Source organism: Heterodontus francisci, chromosome 12 (genome assembly GCF_036365525.1).
Source record: "Heterodontus francisci isolate sHetFra1 chromosome 12, sHetFra1.hap1, whole genome shotgun sequence".
In the NCBI taxonomy this organism is placed as follows: domain Eukaryota; kingdom Metazoa; phylum Chordata; class Chondrichthyes; order Heterodontiformes; family Heterodontidae; genus Heterodontus; species Heterodontus francisci.
The window spans coordinates 9,014,752-9,037,420 of record NC_090382.1 but is presented as its reverse complement, the minus strand read 5'-3'; positions in this window follow the sequence as shown (position 1 = coordinate 9,037,420).

Here is a 22,669-nt window from a genome sequence, read left to right as displayed (position 1 = left end):
CAGGTTAACTGATCGCCCTTTTTCCGGGATAACTGGCTGCCCTGTTTCCCGGGTAACTGACTGCCCTGTTTCCAGGGGAACTGACTGCCCTGTTTCTGGGGTAACTGATCACCCTGTTTCTGGGGTAACTGACTGCCCTGTTTCCAGGGTAACTGACTGCCCTGTTTCCGGGTTAACTGACTGCCCTATTTCCAGGGTAACAGACCGCCCAGTTTCCAGGTTAACTGATCACCCTGTTTCCGGGATAACTGACTGCCCTGTTTCCGGGATAACTGGCTGCCCTGTTTCCAGGGTAACTGACTGCCCTGTTTCCAGGGGAACTGACTGCCCTGTTTCTGGGGTAACTGATCACCCTGTTTCCGGGGTAACTGACTGCCCTGTTTCCAGGCTAACTGACTGCCCTGTTTCCACGGTAACTGACTGCCCTGTTTCCAGGGTAACTGACTGCCCAGTTTCCAGGGTAACTGATCACCCTTTTTCCGGGATAAATGATCACCCTGTTTCCGGGATAACTGACTGCCCTGTTTCCAGGGTAACTGATCACCCTGTTTCCGGGACAACTGACTGCCCTGTTTCCAGGGTAGCTGACTGCCCTGTTTCCAGGGTAACTAGTCACCCTTTTTCCAGGATAACTGACTGCCCTGTTTCCAGGGTAACTGACTGCCCAGTTTCCAGGGTAACGGATCACCCTGTTTCCGGGATAACTGACTGCCCTGTTTCCGGGATAACTGACTGCCCTTTTTCCAGGGTAACTGACTGCCCAGTTTCAAGGGAAACTGATCACCCTTTTTCCGGGATAACTGACTGCCCTGTTTCCGGGACAACTGACTGCCCAGTATCCAGGGTAACTGACTGCCCTGTTTCCGGGAAAACTGACTGCCCTGTTTCCAGGGTAACTGACTGCCCAGTTTCCAGGGTAACTGATCGCCCTTTTTCCGGGATAACTGACTGCCCTGTTTCCGGGATAACTGACTCCCCTGTTTCCAGGGTAACTGATCACCCTTTTTCTGGGATAACTGACTGCCCTGCTTCCGGGGTAACTGACTGCCCTGTTACCAGGGAAACTGATCACCCTTTTTCCGGGATAACTGACTGCCCTGTACCGGGATAACTGACTGCCCTGTTTCCAGGGTAACTGATCACCCTGTTTCCGGGATAACTGACTGCCCTGTTTCCGGGATAACTGACTGCCCTTTTTCCAGGGTAACTGACTGCCCAGTTTCAAGGGTAACTGATCACCCTGTTTCCGGGACAACTGACTGCCCAGTATCCAGGGTAACTGACTGCCCTGTTTCCAGGGTAACTGACTGCCCAGTTTCCAGGGTAACTGATCACTCTTTTTCCGGGATAACAGACTGCCCTGTTTCCAGGGTAACTGACTGCCCAGTTTCCAGGGTAACTGATCGCCCTTTTTCCGGGATAACTGACTGCCCTGTTTCCGGGATAACTGACTGCCCTGTTTCCAGGGTAACTGATCACCCTTTTTCCGGGATAACTGACTGCCCTGTTTCCGGAATAATTGACTGCCCTGTTTCCAGGGTAACTGATCACCCTGTTTCCGGGATAACTGACTGCCCTGTTTCCGGGATAACTGACTGCCCTGTTTCCAGGGTAACTGACTGCCCAGTTACAAGCGAAACTGATCACCCTTTTTCCGGGATAACTGACTGCCCTGTTTCCGGGATTACTGACTGCCCTATTTCCAGGGTAACTGATCACCCTGTTTCCAGGGTAACTGACTGCCCTGTTTCTGGGGAAACTGACTGCCCTGTTTCCAGGGTAACTGTCTGCCCAGTTTCCAGGGTAACTGATCACCCTGTTTCCGGGATAACTGACTGCCCTGTTTCTGGGATAACTGATTGCCCTGTTTCCAGGTTAACTCACTGTACTGTTTCCAGGGTAACTGACTGCCCTGTTTCCAGGGTAACTGACCGCCTGTTTCCAGGATAACTGACTGCCCTATTTCCGGGGTATCTGTCTGCCCTGTTTCCAGGGTAACTGACTGCCCTGTTTCCAGGGTAACTGAGTGCCCATTTTCCAGGGTAACTGATCACCCTGTTACCGGGATAACTGACTGCCCTGTTTCCGGGATAACTGACTTCCCTGTTTCCAGGGTAACTGACTGCCCTGTTTCCGGGGTAACTGACTGCCCTGTTTCGAGGGTAACTGACCGCCCTGTTTCCAGGATAACTGACTGCCATGTTTCCAGGGTAACTGATCACCCTGTTTCCGGGATAACTGTGTGCCCTGTTTCCAAGGTAAAAAACTGCCCTGTTTCTGGGGTAACTGACCGCCCTGTTTCCAGGATAACTGATCACCCTGTTTCCGGGGAACTGATTAATCTGTTTCCAGGGTTACTGACCGCCCTGTTTCCGGTGTAACTGACTGCCCAGTTTCCAGGGTAACTGACTGCCCAGTATCCAGGGAAAATGATCATCCTGTTTCCGGGATAACTGACTGCCCTGTTTCCAGGGTAACTGACGGCCCAGTTTCCAGGGTAACTGATCATCCTGTTTCCGGGATAACTGACTCCCCTGTTTCCAGGGTAACTGACTGCCCAGTTTCCAGGGTAACTGACTGCCCTGTTTCCGGGGTAACTGACTGCCCTGTTTCCAGGGTAACTGACTGCCCAGTTACCAGGTTAACTGATCACCCTGTTTCCAGGATAACTGACTGCCCTGCTTCCGGGATAACTAACTGCCCTGTTTCCAGGGTAACTGACTGCCTTGTTTCCGGGGTAACTGAATGCCCTGTTTCTAGGGTAACTGATCACCCTGTTTCCGGGATAACTGACAGCCCTATTTCCGGGATAACAGTCTGCCCTGTTTCCAGGATAACTGATCACCGTGTTTCCGGGGTAACTGACTAATCTGTTTCCAGGGTTACTCACCGCCCTGTTTCCGGGGTAACTGACTGCCCTGTTTCCGGGTTAACTGATCACCTTGTTTCCGGGGTAACTGACCACCCTTTTTCCCGGATAACGGACTGCCCTGTTTCCAGGGTAACTGACTGCCCTGTTTCCGGGGTAACTGATCTCCCTGTTTCCAGGATAACTGACTGCCCTGTTTCCAGGGGAACTGACTGCCCTGTTTCCAGGGTAACTGACTGCTCAGTTTCCAGGTTAACTGATCGCCCTGTTTCCGGGATAACTGACTGCCCTGTTTCCGGGATAACTGGCTGCCCTGTTTCCAGGGTAACTGACTGCCCTGTTTCCAGGGGAACTGGCTGCCCTGTTTCTGGGGTTACTGATCACCCTGTTTCCGGGGTAACTGACTACCCTGTTTCCAGGGTAACTGACTGCCCTGTTTCCGGGTTAACTGACTGCCCTGTTTCCAGGGTAACAGACCGCCCAGTTTCCAGGTTAACTGATCGCCTTGTTTCCGGGATAACTGACTGCCCTGTTTCCGGGATAACTGGCTGCCCTGTTTCCAGGGAAACTGACTGCCCTGTTTCCAGGGGAACTGACTGCCCTGTTTCTGGGGTAACTGATCACCCTGTTTCCGGGGTAACTGACTGCCCTGTTTCCAGGGTAACTGACTGCCCTGTTTCCACGGTAACTGACCGCCCTGTTTCCAGGGTAACTGACTGCCCAGTTTCCAGGGTAACAGATCACCCTTTTTCCGGGATAACTGATCACCCTGTTTCCGGGATAACTGACTGCCCTGTTTCCAGGGTAACTGATCACCCTGTTTCCGGGACAACTGACTGCCCTGTTTCCAGGGTAACTGACTGCCCTGTTTCCAGGGTAACTTACTGCCCAGTTTCCAGGGTAACTGATCACCCTTTTTCCGGGATAACTGACTGCCCTGTTTCCAGGGTAACTGACTGCCCAGTTTCCAGGGTAACTGATCACCCTTTTTCCGGGATAACTGACTGCCCTGTTTCCGGGATAACTGACTGCCCTGTTTCCAGGGTAACTGATCGCCCTGTTTCCGGGATAACTGACTGCCCTGTTTCCGGGATAACTGACTGCCCTTTTTCCAGGGTAACTGACTGCCCAGTTTCAAGGGAAACAGATCACCCTTTTTCCGGGATAACTGACTGCCCTGTTTCCGGGATAACTGACTGCCCTATTTCCAGGGTAACTGATCACCCTTTTTCCGGGATAACTGATCACTCTGTTTCCGGGATAACTGACTGCCCTGTTTCCAGGGTAACTGATCACCCTGTTTCCGGGACAACTGACTGCCCAGTATCCAGGGTAACTGACTGCCCTGTTTCGAGGGTAACTGACTGCCCTGTTTCCGGGGTAACTGACTGCCCTGTTTCTAGGGTAACTGACCGCCCTGTTTCCAGGATAACTGACTGCCCTGTTTCCAGGGTAACTGATCACCCTGTTTCCGGGATAACTGTGTGCCCTGTTTCCAGGGTATAATACTGCCCTGTTTCCGGGGTAACTGACCACCCTGTTTCCAGGATAACTGATCACCCTGTTTCCGGGGAACTGACTGCCCTGTTTCCAGGGTAACTGATCACCCTGTTTCCGGGATAACTAACTGCCCTGTTTCCAGGGTAACTGACTGCCCAGTTTCCAGGGAAACTGATCACCCTTTTTCCGGGATAACTGACTGCCCTGTTTCCGGGATAACTGACTGCCCTATTTCCAGGGTAACTGATCACCCTGTTTCCAGGCTAACTGACTGCCCTCTTTCCGGGATAACTGACTGCCCTGTTTCCGGGATAACTGACTGCCCTGTTTCCAGGGTAACTGACTGCCCTGTTTCCGGGGTAACTGATCTCCCTGTTTCCAGGATAACTGACTGCCCTGTTTCCAGGGGAACTGACTGCCCTGTTTCCAGGGTAACTGACTGCTCAGTTTCCAGGTTAACTGATCGCCCTGTTTCCGGGATAACTGACTGCCCTGTTTCCGGGATAACTGGCTGCCCTGTTTCCAGGGTAACTGACTGCCCTGTTTCCAGGGGAACTGACTGCCCTGTTTCTGGGGTAACTGATCACCCTGTTTCCGGGGTAACTGACTAACCTGTTTACAGGGTGACTGTCTGCCCTGTTTCCAGGGTACCTGATCACCCTTTTTCCGGGGTAACTGACTGCCCTGTTTCCAGGGTAACTGACTGCCCTGTTTCCGGGTTAACTGACTGCCCTGTTTCCAGGGTAACAGACCGCCCAGTTTCCAGGTTAACTGATCGCCTTGTTTCCGGGATAACTGACTGCCCTGTTTCCGGGATAACTGGCTGCCCAGTTTCCAGGGAAACTGACTGCCCTGTTTCCAGGGGAACTGACTGCCCTGTTTCTGGGGTAACTGATCACCCTGTTTCCGGGGTAACTGACTGCCCTGTTTCCAGGGTAACTGACTGCCCTGTTTCCACGGTAACTGACCGCCCTGTTTCCAGGGTAACTGACTGCCCAGTTTCCAGGGTAACAGATCACCCTTTTTCCGGGATAACTGATCACCCTGTTTCCGGGATAACTGACTGCCCTGTTTCCAGGGTAACTGATCACCCTGTTTCCGGGACAACTGACTGCCCTGTTTCCAGGGTAACTGACTGCCCTGTTTCCAGGGTAACTTACTGCCCAGTTTCCAGGGTAACTGATCACCCTTTTTCCGGGATAACTGACTGCCCTGTTTCCAGGGTAACTGACTGCCCAGTTTCCAGGGTAACTGATCGCCCTTTTTCCGGGATAACTGACTGCCCTGTTTCCGGTATAACTGACTGCCCTGATTCCAGGGTAACTGATCACCCTTTTTCCGGGATAACTGACTGCCCTGTTTCCGGGATAACTGACTGCCGTTTCCAGGGTAACTGATCACCCTGTTTCCGGGATAACTGACTGCCCTGTTTCTGGGATAACTGACTGCCATTTTTCCAGGGTAACTGACTGCCCAGTTTCAAGGGAAACTGATCACCCTTTTTCCGGGATAACTGACTGCCCTGTTTCCGGGATAACTGACTGCCCTATTTCCAGGGTAACTGATCACCCTGTTTCCAGGGTAACTGACTGCCCTGTTTCCGGGGAAACTGACTGCCCTGTTTCCAGGGTAACTGTCTGCCTAGTTTCCAGGGTAACTGATCACCCTGTTTCCGGGATAACTGACTGCCCTGTTTCTGGGATAACTGACTGCCCTGTTTCCAGGTTAACTCACTGTACTGTTTCCAGGGCAACTGATTGCCCTGTTTCCAGGGTAACTGACCGCCCTGTTTCCAGGATAACTGACTGCCCTATTTCCGTGGTATCTCTCTGCCCTGTTTCCAGGGTAACTGACTGCCCTGTTTCCAGGGTAACTGACTGCCCATTTTCCAGGGTAACTGATCACCCTGTTACCGGGATAACTGACTGCCCTGTTTCCGGGATAACTGACTTCCCTGTTTCCAGGGTAACTGACTGCCCTGTTTCCGGGGTAACTGACTGCCCTGTTTCTAGGGTAACTGACCGCCCTGTTTCCAGGATAACTGACTGCCCTGTTTCCAGGGTAACTGACTGCCCTGTTTCCAGGGTAACGGATCACCCTGTTTCCGGGATAACTGACTGCCCTGTTTCCGGGATAACTGACTGCCCTTTTTCCAGGGTAACTGACTGCCCAGTTTCAAGGGAAACTGATCACCCTTTTTCCGGGATAACTGACTGCCCTGTTTCCGGGACAACTGACTGCCCAGTATCCAGGGTAACTGACTGCCCTGTTTCCGGGAAAACTGACTGCCCTGTTTCCAGGGTAACTGACTGCCCAGTTTCCAGGGTAACTGATCGCCCTTTTTCCGGGATAACTGACTGCCCTGTTTCCGGGATAACTGACTCCCCTGTTTCCAGGGTAACTGATCACCCTTTTTCTGGGATAACTGACTGCCCTGCTTCCGGGGTAACTGACTGCCCTGTTACCAGGGAAACTGATCACCCTTTTTCCGGGATAACTGACTGCCCTGTACCGGGATAACTGACTGCCCTGTTTCCAGGGTAACTGATCACCCTGTTTCCGGGATAACTGACTGCCCTGTTTCCGGGATAACTGACTGCCCTTTTTCCAGGGTAACTGACTGCCCAGTTTCAAGGGTAACTGATCACCCTGTTTCCGGGACAACTGACTGCCCAGTATCCAGGGTAACTGACTGCCCTGTTTCCAGGGTAACTGACTGCCCAGTTTCCAGGGTAACTGATCACTCTTTTTCCGGGATAACAGACTGCCCTGTTTCCAGGGTAACTGACTGCCCAGTTTCCAGGGTAACTGATCGCCCTTTTTCCGGGATAACTGACTGCCCTGTTTCCGGGATAACTGACTGCCCTGTTTCCAGGGTAACTGATCACCCTTTTTCCGGGATAACTGACTGCCCTGTTTCCGGAATAATTGACTGCCCTGTTTCCAGGGTAACTGATCACCCTGTTTCCGGGATAACTGACTGCCCTGTTTCCGGGATAACTGACTGCCCTGTTTCCAGGGTAACTGACTGCCCAGTTACAAGCGAAACTGATCACCCTTTTTCCGGGATAACTGACTGCCCTGTTTCCGGGATTACTGACTGCCCTATTTCCAGGGTAACTGATCACCCTGTTTCCAGGGTAACTGACTGCCCTGTTTCTGGGGAAACTGACTGCCCTGTTTCCAGGGTAACTGTCTGCCCAGTTTCCAGGGTAACTGATCACCCTGTTTCCGGGATAACTGACTGCCCTGTTTCTGGGATAACTGATTGCCCTGTTTCCAGGTTAACTCACTGTACTGTTTCCAGGGTAACTGACTGCCCTGTTTCCAGGGTAACTGACCGCCTGTTTCCAGGATAACTGACTGCCCTATTTCCGGGGTATCTGTCTGCCCTGTTTCCAGGGTAACTGACTGCCCTGTTTCCAGGGTAACTGAGTGCCCATTTTCCAGGGTAACTGATCACCCTGTTACCGGGATAACTGACTGCCCTGTTTCCGGGATAACTGACTTCCCTGTTTCCAGGGTAACTGACTGCCCTGTTTCCGGGGTAACTGACTGCCCTGTTTCGAGGGTAACTGACCGCCCTGTTTCCAGGATAACTGACTGCCATGTTTCCAGGGGAACTGATCACCCTGTTTCCGGGATAACTGTGTACCCTGTATCCAGGGTAAAAAACTGCCCTGTTTCTGGGGTAACTGACCGCCCTGTTTCCAGGATAACTGATCACCCTGTTTCCGGGGAACTGACTAATCTGTTTCCAGGCTTACTGACCGCCCTGTTTCCGGTGTAACTGACTGCCCAGTTTCCAGGGTAACTGACTGCCCAGTATCCAGGGAAAATGATCATCCTGTTTCCGGGATAACTGACTGCCCTGTTTCCAGGGTAACTGACGGCCCAGTTTCCAGGGTAACTGATCATCCTGTTTCCGGGATAACTGACTCCCCTGTTTCCAGGGTAACTGACTGCCCAGTTTCCAGGGTAACTGACTGCCCTGTTTCCGGGGTAACTGACTGCCCTGTTTCCAGGGTAACTGACTGCCCAGTTACCAGGTTAACTGATCACCCTGTTTCCAGGATAACTGACTGCCCTGCTTCCGGGATAACTAACTGCCCTGTTTCCAGGGTAACTGACTGCCTTGTTTCCGGGGTAACTGAATGCCCTGTTTCTAGGGTAACTGATCACCCTGTTTCCGGGATAACTGACAGCCCTATTTCCGGGATAACAGTCTGCCCTGTTTCCAGGATAACTGATCACCGTGTTTCCGGGGTAACTGACTAATCTGTTTCCAGGGTTACTCACCGCCCTGTTTCCGGGGTAACTGACTGCCCTGTTTCCGGGTTAACTGATCACCTTGTTTCCGGGGTAACTGACCACCCTTTTTCCCGGATAACGGACTGCCCTGTTTCCAGGGTAACTGACTGCCCTGTTTCCGGGGTAACTGATCTCCCTGTTTCCAGGATAACTGACTGCCCTGTTTCCAGGGGAACTGACTGCCCTGTTTCCAGGGTAACTGACTGCTCAGTTTCCAGGTTAACTGATCGCCCTGTTTCCGGGATAACTGACTGCCCTGTTTCCGGGATAACTGGCTGCCCTGTTTCCAGGGTAACTGACTGCCCTGTTTCCAGGGGAACTGGCTGCCCTGTTTCTGGGGTTACTGATCACCCTGTTTCCGGGGTAACTGACTACCCTGTTTCCAGGGTAACTGACTGCCCTGTTTCCGGGTTAACTGACTGCCCTGTTTCCAGGGTAACAGACCGCCCAGTTTCCAGGTTAACTGATCGCCTTGTTTCCGGGATAACTGACTGCCCTGTTTCCGGGATAACTGGCTGCCCTGTTTCCAGGGAAACTGACTGCCCTGTTTCCAGGGGAACTGACTGCCCTGTTTCTGGGGTAACTGATCACCCTGTTTCCGGGGTAACTGACTGCCCTGTTTCCAGGGTAACTGACTGCCCTGTTTCCACGGTAACTGACCGCCCTGTTTCCAGGGTAACTGACTGCCCAGTTTCCAGGGTAACAGATCACCCTTTTTCCGGGATAACTGATCACCCTGTTTCCGGGATAACTGACTGCCCTGTTTCCAGGGTAACTGATCACCCTGTTTCCGGGACAACTGACTGCCCTGTTTCCAGGGTAACTGACTGCCCTGTTTCCAGGGTAACTTACTGCCCAGTTTCCAGGGTAACTGATCACCCTTTTTCCGGGATAACTGACTGCCCTGTTTCCAGGGTAACTGACTGCCCAGTTTCCAGGGTAACTGATCACCCTTTTTCCGGGATAACTGACTGCCCTGTTTCCGGGATAACTGACTGCCCTGTTTCCAGGGTAACTGATCGCCCTGTTTCCGGGATAACTGACTGCCCTGTTTCCGGGATAACTGACTGCCCTTTTTCCAGGGTAACTGACTGCCCAGTTTCAAGGGAAACAGATCACCCTTTTTCCGGGATAACTGACTGCCCTGTTTCCGGGATAACTGACTGCCCTATTTCCAGGGTAACTGATCACCCTGTTTCCAGGGTAACTGATCACCCTGTTTCCGGGACAACTGACTGCCCAGTATCCAGGGTAACTGACTGCCCTGTTTCGAGGGTAACTGACTGCCCTGTTTCCGGGGTAACTGACTGCCCTGTTTCTAGGGTAACTGACCGCCCTGTTTCCAGGATAACTGACTGCCCTGTTTCCAGGGTAACTGATCACCCTGTTTCCGGGATAACTGTGTGCCCTGTTTCCAGGGTATAATACTGCCCTGTTTCCGGGGTAACTGACCACCCTGTTTCCAGGATAACTGATCACCCTGTTTCCGGGGAACTGACTGCCCTGTTTCCAGGGTAACTGATCACCCTGTTTCCGGGATAACTAACTGCCCTGTTTCCAGGGTAACTGACTGCCCAGTTTCCAGGGAAACTGATCACCCTTTTTCCGGGATAACTGACTGCCCTGTTTCCGGGATAACTGACTGCCCTATTTCCAGGGTAACTGATCACCCTGTTTCCAGGCTAACTGACTGCCCTCTTTCCGGGATAACTGACTGCCCTGTTTCCGGGATAACTGACTGCCCTGTTTCCAGGGTAACTGACTGCCCTGTTTCCGGGGTAACTGATCTCCCTGTTTCCAGGATAACTGACTGCCCTGTTTCCAGGGGAACTGACTGCCCTGTTTCCAGGGTAACTGACTGCTCAGTTTCCAGGTTAACTGATCGCCCTGTTTCCGGGATAACTGACTGCCCTGTTTCCGGGATAACTGGCTGCCCTGTTTCCAGGGTAACTGACTGCCCTGTTTCCAGGGGAACTGACTGCCCTGTTTCTGGGGTAACTGATCACCCTGTTTCCGGGGTAACTGACTAACCTGTTTACAGGGTGACTGTCTGCCCTGTTTCCAGGGTACCTGATCACCCTTTTTCCGGGGTAACTGACTGCCCTGTTTCCAGGGTAACTGACTGCCCTGTTTCCGGGTTAACTGACTGCCCTGTTTCCAGGGTAACAGACCGCCCAGTTTCCAGGTTAACTGATCGCCTTGTTTCCGGGATAACTGACTGCCCTGTTTCCGGGATAACTGGCTGCCCAGTTTCCAGGGAAACTGACTGCCCTGTTTCCAGGGGAACTGACTGCCCTGTTTCTGGGGTAACTGATCACCCTGTTTCCGGGGTAACTGACTGCCCTGTTTCCAGGGTAACTGACTGCCCTGTTTCCACGGTAACTGACCGCCCTGTTTCCAGGGTAACTGACTGCCCAGTTTCCAGGGTAACAGATCACCCTTTTTCCGGGATAACTGATCACCCTGTTTCCGGGATAACTGACTGCCCTGTTTCCAGGGTAACTGATCACCCTGTTTCCGGGACAACTGACTGCCCTGTTTCCAGGGTAACTGACTGCCCTGTTTCCAGGGTAACTTACTGCCCAGTTTCCAGGGTAACTGATCACCCTTTTTCCGGGATAACTGACTGCCCTGTTTCCAGGGTAACTGACTGCCCAGTTTCCAGGGTAACTGATCGCCCTTTTTCCGGGATAACTGACTGCCCTGTTTCCGGTATAACTGACTGCCCTGATTCCAGGGTAACTGATCACCCTTTTTCCGGGATAACTGACTGCCCTGTTTCCGGGATAACTGACTGCCGTTTCCAGGGTAACTGATCACCCTGTTTCCGGGATAACTGACTGCCCTGTTTCTGGGATAACTGACTGCCATTTTTCCAGGGTAACTGACTGCCCAGTTTCAAGGGAAACTGATCACCCTTTTTCCGGGATAACTGACTGCCCTGTTTCCGGGATAACTGACTGCCCTATTTCCAGGGTAACTGATCACCCTGTTTCCAGGGTAACTGACTGCCCTGTTTCCGGGGAAACTGACTGCCCTGTTTCCAGGGTAACTGTCTGCCTAGTTTCCAGGGTAACTGATCACCCTGTTTCCGGGATAACTGACTGCCCTGTTTCTGGGATAACTGACTGCCCTGTTTCCAGGTTAACTCACTGTACTGTTTCCAGGGCAACTGATTGCCCTGTTTCCAGGGTAACTGACCGCCCTGTTTCCAGGATAACTGACTGCCCTATTTCCGTGGTATCTCTCTGCCCTGTTTCCAGGGTAACTGACTGCCCTGTTTCCAGGGTAACTGACTGCCCATTTTCCAGGGTAACTGATCACCCTGTTACCGGGATAACTGACTGCCCTGTTTCCGGGATAACTGACTTCCCTGTTTCCAGGGTAACTGACTGCCCTGTTTCCGGGGTAACTGACTGCCCTGTTTCTAGGGTAACTGACCGCCCTGTTTCCAGGATAACTGACTGCCCTGTTTCCAGGGTAACTGATCACCCTGTTTCCGGGATAACTGACTGCCCTGTTTCCAGGGTAACTGATCGCCCTGTTTCCGGGATAACTGACTGCCCTGTTTCCGGGATAACTGACTGCCCTTTTTCCAGGGTAACTGACTGCCCAGTTTCAAGGGAAACAGATCACCCTTTTTCCGGGATAACTGACTGCCCTGTTTCCAGGGTAACTGATCACCCTTTTTCCGGGATAACTGATCACTCTGTTTCCGGGATAACTGACTGCCCTGTTTCCAGGGTAACTGATCACCCTGTTTCCGGGACAACTGACTGCCCAGTATCCAGGGTAACTGACTGCCCTGTTTCGAGGGTAACTGACTGCCCTGTTTCCGGGGTAACTGACTGCCCTGTTTCTAGGGTAACTGACCGCCCTGTTTCCAGGATAACTGACTGCCCTGTTTCCAGGGTAACTGATCACCCTGTTTCCGGGATAACTGTGTGCCCTGTTTCCAGGGTATAATACTGCCCTGTTTCCGGGGTAACTGACCACCCTGTTTCCAGGATAACTGATCACCCTGTTTCCGGGGAACTGACTGCCCTGTTTCCAGGGTAACTGATCACCCTGTTTCCGGGATAACTAACTGCCCTGTTTCCAGGGTAACTGACTGCCCAGTTTCCAGGGAAACTGATCACCCTTTTTCCGGGATAACTGACTGCCCTGTTTCCGGGATAACTGACTGCCCTATTTCCAGGGTAACTGATCACCCTGTTTCCAGGCTAACTGACTGCCCTCTTTCCGGGATAACTGACTGCCCTGTTTCCGGGATAACTGACTGCCCTGTTTCCAGGGTAACTGACTGCCCTGTTTCCGGGGTAACTGATCTCCCTGTTTCCAGGATAACTGACTGCCCTGTTTCCAGGGGAACTGACTGCCCTGTTTCCAGGGTAACTGACTGCTCAGTTTCCAGGTTAACTGATCGCCCTGTTTCCGGGATAACTGACTGCCCTGTTTCCGGGATAACTGGCTGCCCTGTTTCCAGGGTAACTGACTGCCCTGTTTCCAGGGGAACTGACTGCCCTGTTTCTGGGGTAACTGATCACCCTGTTTCCGGGGTAACTGACTAACCTGTTTACAGGGTGACTGTCTGCCCTGTTTCCAGGGTACCTGATCACCCTTTTTCCGGGGTAACTGACTGCCCTGTTTCCAGGGTAACTGACTGCCCTGTTTCCGGGTTAACTGACTGCCCTGTTTCCAGGGTAACAGACCGCCCAGTTTCCAGGTTAACTGATCGCCTTGTTTCCGGGATAACTGACTGCCCTGTTTCCGGGATAACTGGCTGCCCTGTTTCCAGGGGAACTGACTGCCCTGTTTCTGGGGTAACTGATCACCCTGTTTCCGGGGTAACTGACTGCCCTGTTTCCAGGGTAACTGACTGCCCTGTTTCCACGGTAACTGACGGCCCTGTTTCCAGGGTAACTGACTGCCCAGTTTCCAGGGTAACAGATCACCCTTTTTCCGGGATAACTGATCACCCTGTTTCCGGGATAACTGACTGCCCTGTTTCCAGGGTAACTGATCACCCTGTTTCCGGGACAACTGACTGCCCTGTTTCCAGGGTAACTGACTGCCCTGTTTCCAGGGTAACTTACTGCCCAGTTTCCAGGGTAACTGATCACCCTTTTTCCGGGATAACTGACTGCCCTGTTTCCAGGGTAACTGACTGCCCAGTTTCCAGGGTAACTGATCGCCCTTTTTCCGGGATAACTGACTGCCCTGTTTCCGGGATAACTGACTGCCCTGTTTCCAGGGTAACTGATCACCCTTTTTCCGGGATAACTGACTGCCCTGTTTCCGGGATAACTGACTGCCGTTTCCAGGGTAACTGATCACCCTGTTTCCGGGATAACTGACTGCCCTGTTTCTGGGATAACTGACTGCCATTTTTCCAGGGTAACTGACTGCCCAGTTTCAAGGGAAACTGATCACCCTTTTTCCGGGATAACTGACTGCCCTGTTTCCGGGATAACTGACTGCCCTATTTCCAGGGTAACTGATCACCCTGTTTCCAGGGTAACTGACTGCCCTGTTTCCGGGGAAACTGACTGCCCTGTTTCCAGGGTAACTGTCTGCCTAGTTTCCAGGGTAACTGATCACCCTGTTTCCGGGATAACTGACTGCCCTGTTTCTGGGATAACTGACTGCCCTGTTTCCAGGTTAACTCACTGTACTGTTTCCAGGGCAACTGATTGCCCTGTTTCCAGGGTAACTGACCGCCCTGTTTCCAGGATAACTGACTGCCCTATTTCCGTGGTATCTCTCTGCCCTGTTTCCAGGGTAACTGACTGCCCTGTTTCCAGGGTAACTGACTGCCCATTTTCCAGGGTAACTGATCACCCTGTTACCGGGATAACTGACTGCCCTGTTTCCGGGATAACTGACTTCCCTGTTTCCAGGGTAACTGACTGCCCTGTTTCCGGGGTAACTGACTGCCCTGTTTCTAGGGTAACTGACCGCCCTGTTTCCAGGAAAACTGACTGCCCTGTTTCCAGGGTAACTGATCACCCTGTTTCCGGGATAACTGTGTGCCCTGTTTCCAGGGTATAATACTGCCCTGTTTCCGGGGTAACTGACCACCCTGTTTCCAGGATAACTGATCACCCTGTTTCCGGGGAACTGACTGCCCTGTTTCCAGGGTAACTGATCACCCTGTTTCCGGGATAACTAACTGCCCTGTTTCCAGGGTAACTGACTGCCCAGTTTCCAGGGAAACTGATCACCCTTTTTCCGGGATAACTGACTGCCCTGTTTCCGGGATAACTGACTGCCCTATTTCCAGGGTAACTGATCACCCTGTTTCCAGGCTAACTGACTGCCCTCTTTCCGGGATAACTGACTGCCCTGTTTCCGGGATAACTGACTGCCCTGTTTCCAGGGTAACTGACTGCCCTGTTTCCGGGGTAACTGATCTCCCTGTTTCCAGGATAACTGACTGCCCTGTTTCCAGGGGAACTGACTGCCCTGTTTCCAGGGTAACTGACTGCTCAGTTTCCAGGTTAACTGATCGCCCTGTTTCCGGGATAACTGACTGCCCTGTTTCCGGGATAACTGGCTGCCCTGTTTCCAGGGTAACTGACTGCCCTGTTTCCAGGGGAACTGACTGCCCTGTTTCTGGGGTAACTGATCACCCTGTTTCCAGGGTAACTGACTAACCTGTTTACAGGGTGACTGTCTGCCCTGTTTCCAGGGTACCTGATCACCCTTTTTCCGGGGTAACTGACTGCCCTGTTTCCAGGGTAACTGACTGCCCTGTTTCCGGGTTAACTGACTGCCCTGTTTCCAGGGTAACTGAATGCCCATTTTCCAGGGTGACTGATCACCCTGTTACCGGGATAACTGACTGCCCTGTTTCCGGGATAACTGACTTCCCTGTTTCTAGGGTAACTGACCGCCCTGTTTCCAGGATAACTGACTGCCCTGTTTCCAGGGTAACTGATCACCCTGTTTCAGGGATAACTGTGTGCCCTGTTTCCAGGGTAAAAAACTGCCCTGTTTCCGGGGTAACTGACCGCACTGTTTCCAGGATAACTGATCACCCTGTTTCCGGGGAACTGACTAATCTGTTTCCAGGGTTACTGACCGCCCTGTTTCCGGTGTAACTGACTGCCCAGTTTCCAGGGTAACTGACTGCCCAGTATCCAGGTTAACTGATCATCCTGTTTCCGGGATAACTGACTGCCCTGTTTCCAGGGTAACTGACGGCCCAGTTTCCAGGGTAACTGAGCATCCTGTTTCCGGGATAACTGACTCCCCCGTTTCCAGGGTAACTGACTGCCCTGTTTCCGGGGTAACTGACTGCCCTGTTTCCAGGGTAACTGACTCCCCAGTTTCCAGGTTAAGTCATCACCCTGTTTCCGGGATAACTGACTACCCTGCTTCCGGGATAACTGACTGCCCTGTTTCCACGGTAACTGACTGCCCTGTTTCCAGGGTAACTGACTGCTGAGTTTCCAGGGTAACTGATCACCCTTTTTCCGGGATAACTGATCACCCTGTTTCCGGGATAACTGACTGCCCTGTTTCCAGGGTAACTGATCACCCTGTTTCCGGGACAACTGACTGCCCTGTTTCCAGGGTAAGTGACTGCCCTGTTTACAGGGTAACTGACTGCCCAGTTTCCAGGGTAACTGATCACCCTTTTTCCGGGATAACTGACTGCCCTGTTTCCAGGGTAACTGACTGCCCAGTTTCAAGGGAAACAGATCACCCTTTTTCCGGGATAACTGACTGCCCTGTTTCCGGGATAACTGACTGCCCTATTTCCAGGGTAACTGATCACCCTTTTTCCGGGATAACTGATCACCCTGTTTCCGGGATAACTGACTGCCCTGTTTCCAGGGTAACTGATCACCCTGTTTCCGGGACAACTGACTGCCCAGTATCCAGGGTAACTGACTGCCCTGTTTCGAGGGTAACTGACTGCCCAGTTTCCAGGGTAACTGATCCCTCTTTTTCCGGGATAACGGACTGCCCTGTGTCCAGGGTAACTGACTGCCCAGTTTCCAGGGTAACTGATCGCCCTTTTTCCGGGATAACTGACTGCCCTGTTTCCAGGATAACTGACTGCCCTGTTTCCAGGGTAACTGATCACCCTGTTTCCGGGATAACTGACTGCCCTGTTTCCGGGATAACTGACTGCCCTTTTTCCAGGGTAACTGACTGCCCAGTTTCAAGGGAAACAGATCCCCCTTTTTCCGGGATAACTGACTGCCCTGTTTCCGGGATAACTGACTGCCCTATTTCCAGGGTAACTGATCACCCTTTTTCCGGGATAACTGATCACTCTGTTTCCGGGATAACTGACTGCCCTGTTTCCAGGGTAACTGATCACCCTGTTTCCGGGACAACTGACTGCCCAGTATCCAGGGTAACTGACTGCCCTGTTTCCAGGGTAACTGACTGCCCAGTTTCCAGGGTAACTGATCCCTCTTTTTCCGGGATAACTGACTGCCCTGTTTCCAGGGTAACTGACTGCCCAGTTTCCAGGGTAACTGATCGCCCTTTTTCCGGGATAACTGACTGCCCTGTTTCCGGGATAACTGACTGCCCTGTTTCCAGGGTAACTGATCACCCTTTTTCCGGGATAACTGACTGCCCTGTTTCCGGGATAACTGACTGCCCTGTTTTCAGGGTAACTGATCACCCTGTTTCCGGGATAACTGACTGCCCTGTTTCCGGGATAACTGACTGCCATTTTTCCAGGGTAACTGACTGCCCAGTTTCAAGGGAAACTGATCACCCTTTTTCCGGGATAACTGACTGCCCTGTTTCCGGGATAACTGACTGCCCTATTTCCAGGGTAACTGATCACCCTGTTTCCAGGGTAACTGACTGCCCTGTTTCCGGGGAAACTGACTGCCCTGTTTCCAGGGTAACTGTCTGCCTAGTTTCCAGGGTAACTGATCACCCTGTTTCCGGGATAACTGACTGCCCTGTTTCTGGGATAACTGACTGCCCTGTTTCCAGGTTAACTCACTGTACTGTTTCCAGGGTAACTGACTGCCCTGTTTCCAGGGTAACTGACCGCCCTGTTTCCAGGATAACTGACTGCCCTATTTCCGTGGTATCTGTCTGCCCTGTTTCCAGGGTAACTGACTGCCCTGTTTCCAGGGTAACTGACTGCCCATTTTCCAGGGTAACTGATCACCCTGTTACCGGGATAACTGACTGCCCTGTTTCCGGGATAACTGACTGCCCTGTTTCCAGGGTAAAAAACTGCCCTGTTTCCGGGGTAACTGACCGCACTGTTTCCAGGATAACTGATCACCCTGTTTCCGGGGAACTGACTAATCTGTTTCCAGGGTTACTGACCGCCCTGTTTCCGGTGTAACTGACTGCCCAGTATCCAGGGTAACTGACTGCCCAGTATCCAGGGTAACTGATCATCCTGTTTCCGGGATAACTGACTGCCCTGTTTCCAGGGTAACTGACGGCCCAGTTTCCAGGGTAACTGAGCATCCTGTTTCCGGGATAACTGACTCCCCCGTTTCCAGGGTAACTGACTGCCCTGTTTCCGGGGTAACTGACTGCCCTGTTTCCAGGGTAACTGACTGCCCAGTTTCCAGGTTAAGTGATCACCCTGTTTCCGGGATAACTGACTACCCTGCTTCCGGGATAACTGACTGCCCTGATTCCACGGTAACTGACTGCCCTGTTTCCAGGGTAACTGACTGCTGAGTTTCCAGGGTAACTGATCACCCTTTTTCCGGGATAACTGATCACCCTGTTTCCGGGATAACTGACTGCCCTGTTTCCAGGGTAACTGACTGCCCTGTTTCCAGGGTAACTGACTGCCCAGTTTCCAGGGTAACTGACTGCCCTATTTCCGGGGTATCTGTCTGCCCTGTTTCCAGGGTAACTGACTGCCCTGTTTCCAGGGTAACTGAGTGCCCATTTTCCAGGGTAACTGATCATCCTGTTACCGGGATAACTGACTGCCCTGTTTCCGGGATAACTGACTTCCCTGTTTCCAGGGTAACTGACTGCCCTGTTTCCGGGGTAACTGACTGCCCTGTTTCGAGGGTAACTGACCGCCCTGTTTCCAGGATAACTGACTGCCATGTTTCCAGGGTAACTGATCACCCTGTTTCCGGGATAACTGTGTGCCCTGTTTCCAAGGTAAAAAACTGCCCTGTTTCTGGGGTAACTGACCGCCCTGTTTCCAGGATAACTGATCACCCTATTTCCGGGGAACTGATTAATCTGTTTCCAGGGTTACTGACCGCCCTGTTTCCGGTGTAACTGACTGCCCAGTTTCCAGGGTAACTGACTGCCCAGTATCCAGGGAAAATGATCATCCTGTTTCCGGGATAACTGACTGCCCTGTTTCCAGGGTAACTGACGGCCCAGTTTCCAGGGTAACTGACTGCCCAGTTTCCAGGGTAACTGACTGCCCTGTTTCCGGGGTAACTGACTGCCCTGTTTCCAGGGTAACTGACTGCCCAGTTACCAGGTTAACTGATCACCCTGTTTCCAGGATAACTGACTGCCCTGCTTCCGGGATAACTAACTGCCCTGTTTCCAGGGTAACTGACTGCCTTGTTTCCGGGGTAACTGAATGCCCTGTTTCTAGGGTAACTGATCACCCTGTTTCCGGGATAACTGACAGCCCTATTTCCGGGATAACAGTCTGCCCTGTTTCCAGGGTAACTGACTGCCCTGCTTCCGGGGTAACTGACTGCCCTGTTTCCAGGATAACTGATCACCGTGTTTCCGGGGTAACTGACTAATCTGTATCCAGGGTTACTCACCGCCCTGTTTCCGGGGTAACTGACTGCCCTGTTTCCGGGTTAACTGATCACCTTGTTTCCGGGGTAACTGACCACCCTTTTTCCCGGATAACGGAATGCCCTGTTTCCAGGGTAACTGACTGCCCTGTTTCCGGGGTAACTGATCTCCCTGTTTCCAGGATAACTGACTGCCCTGTTTCCAGGGGAACTGACTGCCCTGTTTCCAGGGTAACTGACTGCTCAGTTTCCAGGTTAACTGATCGCCCTGTTTCCGGGATAACTGACTGCCCTGTTTCCGGGATAACTGGCTGCCCTGTTTCCAGGGTAACTGACTGCCCTGTTTCCAGGGGAACTGACTGCCCTGTTTCTGGGGTTACTGATCACCCTGTTTCCGGGGTAACTGACTGCCCTGTTTCCAGGGTAACTGACTGCCCTGTTTCCGGGTTAACTGACTGCCCTGTTTCCAGGGTAACAGACCGCCCAGTTTCCAGGTTAACTGATCGCCTTGTTTCCGGGATAACTGACTGCCCTGTTTCCGGGATAACTGGCTGCCCTGTTTCCAGGGAAACTGACTGCCCTGTTTCCAGGGGAACTGACTGCCCTGTTTCTGGGGTAACTGATCACCCTGTTTCCGGGGTAACTGACTGCCCTGTTTCCAGGGTAACTGACTGCCCTGTTTCCACGGTAACTGACCGCCCTGTTTCCAGGGTAACTGACTGCCCAGTTTCCAGGGTAACAGATCACCCTTTTTCCGGGATAACTGATCACCCTGTTTCCGGGATAACTGACTGCCCTGTTTCCAGGGTAACTGATCACCCTGTTTCCGGGACAACTGACTGCCCTGTTTCCAGGGTAACTGACTGCCCTGTTTCCAGGGTAACTTACTGCCCAGTTTCCAGGGTAACTGATCACCCTTTTTCCGGGATAACTGACTGCCCTGTTTCCAGGGTAACTGACTGCCCAGTTTCCAGGGTAACTGATCACCCTTTTTCCGGGATAACTGACTGCCCTGTTTCCGGGATAACTGACTGCCCTGTTTCCAGGGTAACTGATCGCCCTGTTTCCGGGATAACTGACTGCCCTGTTTCCGGGATAACTGACTGCCCTTTTTCCAGGGTAACTGACTGCCCAGTTTCAAGGGAAACAGATCACCCTTTTTCCGGGATAACTGACTGCCCTGTTTCCGGGATAACTGACTGCCCTATTTCCAGGGTAACTGATCACCCTTTTTCCGGGATAACTGATCACTCTGTTTCCGGGATAACTGACTGCCCTGTTTCCAGGGTAACTGATCACCCTGTTTCCGGGACAACTGACTGCCCAGTATCCAGGGTAACTGACTGCCCTGTTTCGAGGGTAACTGACTGCCCTGTTTCCGGGGTAACTGACTGCCCTGTTTCTAGGGTAACTGACCGCCCTGTTTCCAGGATAACTGACTGCCCTGTTTCCAGGGTAACTGATCACCCTGTTTCCGGGATAACTGTGTGCCCTGTTTCCAGGGTATAATACTGCCCTGTTTCCGGGGTAACTGACCACCCTGTTTCCAGGATAACTGATCACCCTGTTTCCGGGGAACTGACTGCCCTGTTTCCAGGGTAACTGATCACCCTGTTTCCGGGATAACTAACTGCCCTGTTTCCAGGGTAACTGACTGCCCAGTTTCCAGGGAAACTGATCACCCTTTTTCCGGGATAACTGACTGCCCTGTTTCCGGGATAACTGACTGCCCTATTTCCAGGGTAACTGATCACCCTGTTTCCAGGCTAACTGACTGCCCTCTTTCCGGGATAACTGACTGCCCTGTTTCCGGGATAACTGACTGCCCTGTTTCCAGGGTAACTGACTGCCCTGTTTCCGGGGTAACTGATCTCCCTGTTTCCAGGATAACTGACTGCCCTGTTTCCAGGGGAACTGACTGCCCTGTTTCCAGGGTAACTGACTGCTCAGTTTCCAGGTTAACTGATCGCCCTCTTTCCGGGATAACTGACTGCCCTGTTTCCGGGATAACTGGCTGCCCTGTTTCCAGGGTAACTGACTGCCCTGTTTCCAGGGGAACTGACTGCCCTGTTTCTGGGGTAACTGATCACCCTGTTTCCGGGGTAACTGACTAACCTGTTTACAGGGTGACTGTCTGCCCTGTTTCCAGGGTACCTGATCACCCTTTTTCCGGGGTAACTGACTGCCCTGTTTCCAGGGTAACTGACTGCCCTGTTTCCGGGTTAACTGACTGCCCTGTTTCCAGGGTAACAGACCGCCCAGTTTCCAGGTTAACTGATCGCCTTGTTTCCGGGATAACTGACTGCCCTGTTTCCGGGATAACTGGCTGCCCAGTTTCCAGGGAAACTGACTGCCCTGTTTCCAGGGGAACTGACTGCCCTGTTTCTGGGGTAACTGATCACCCTGTTTCCGGGGTAACTGACTGCCCTGTTTCCAGGGTAACTGACTGCCCTGTTTCCACGGTAACTGACCGCCCTGTTTCCAGGGTAACTGACTGCCCAGTTTCCAGGGTAACAGATCACCCTTTTTCCGGGATAACTGATCACCCTGTTTCCGGGATAACTGACTGCCCTGTTTCCAGGGTAACTGATCACCCTGTTTCCGGGACAACTGACTGCCCTGTTTCCAGGGTAACTGACTGCCCTGTTTCCAGGGTAACGTACTGCCCAGTTTCCAGGGTAACTGATCACCCTTTTTCCGGGATAACTGACTGCCCTGTTTCCAGGGTAACTGACTGCCCAGTTTCCAGGGTAACTGATCGCCCTTTTTCCGGGATAACTGACTGCCCTGTTTCCGGGATAACTGACTGCCCTCTTTCCAGGGTAACTGATCACCCTTTTTCCGGGATAACTGACTGCCCTGTTTCCGGGATAACTGACTGCCGTTTCCAGGGTAACTGATCACCCTGTTTCCGGGATAACTGACTGCCCTGTTTCTGGGATAACTGACTGCCATTTTTCCAGGGTAACTGACTGCCCAGTTTCAAGGGAAACTGATCACCCTTTTTCCGGGATAACTGACTGCCCTGTTTCCGGGATAACTGACTGCCCTATTTCCAGGGTAACTGATCACCCTGTTTCCAGGGTAACTGACTGCCCTGTTTCCGGGGAAACTGACTGCCCTGTTTCCAGGGTAACTGTCTGCCTAGTTTCCAGGGTAACTGATCACCCTGTTTCCGGGATAACTGACTGCCCTGTTTCTGGGATAACTGACTGCCCTGTTTCCAGGTTAACTCACTGTACTGTTTCCAGGGCAACTG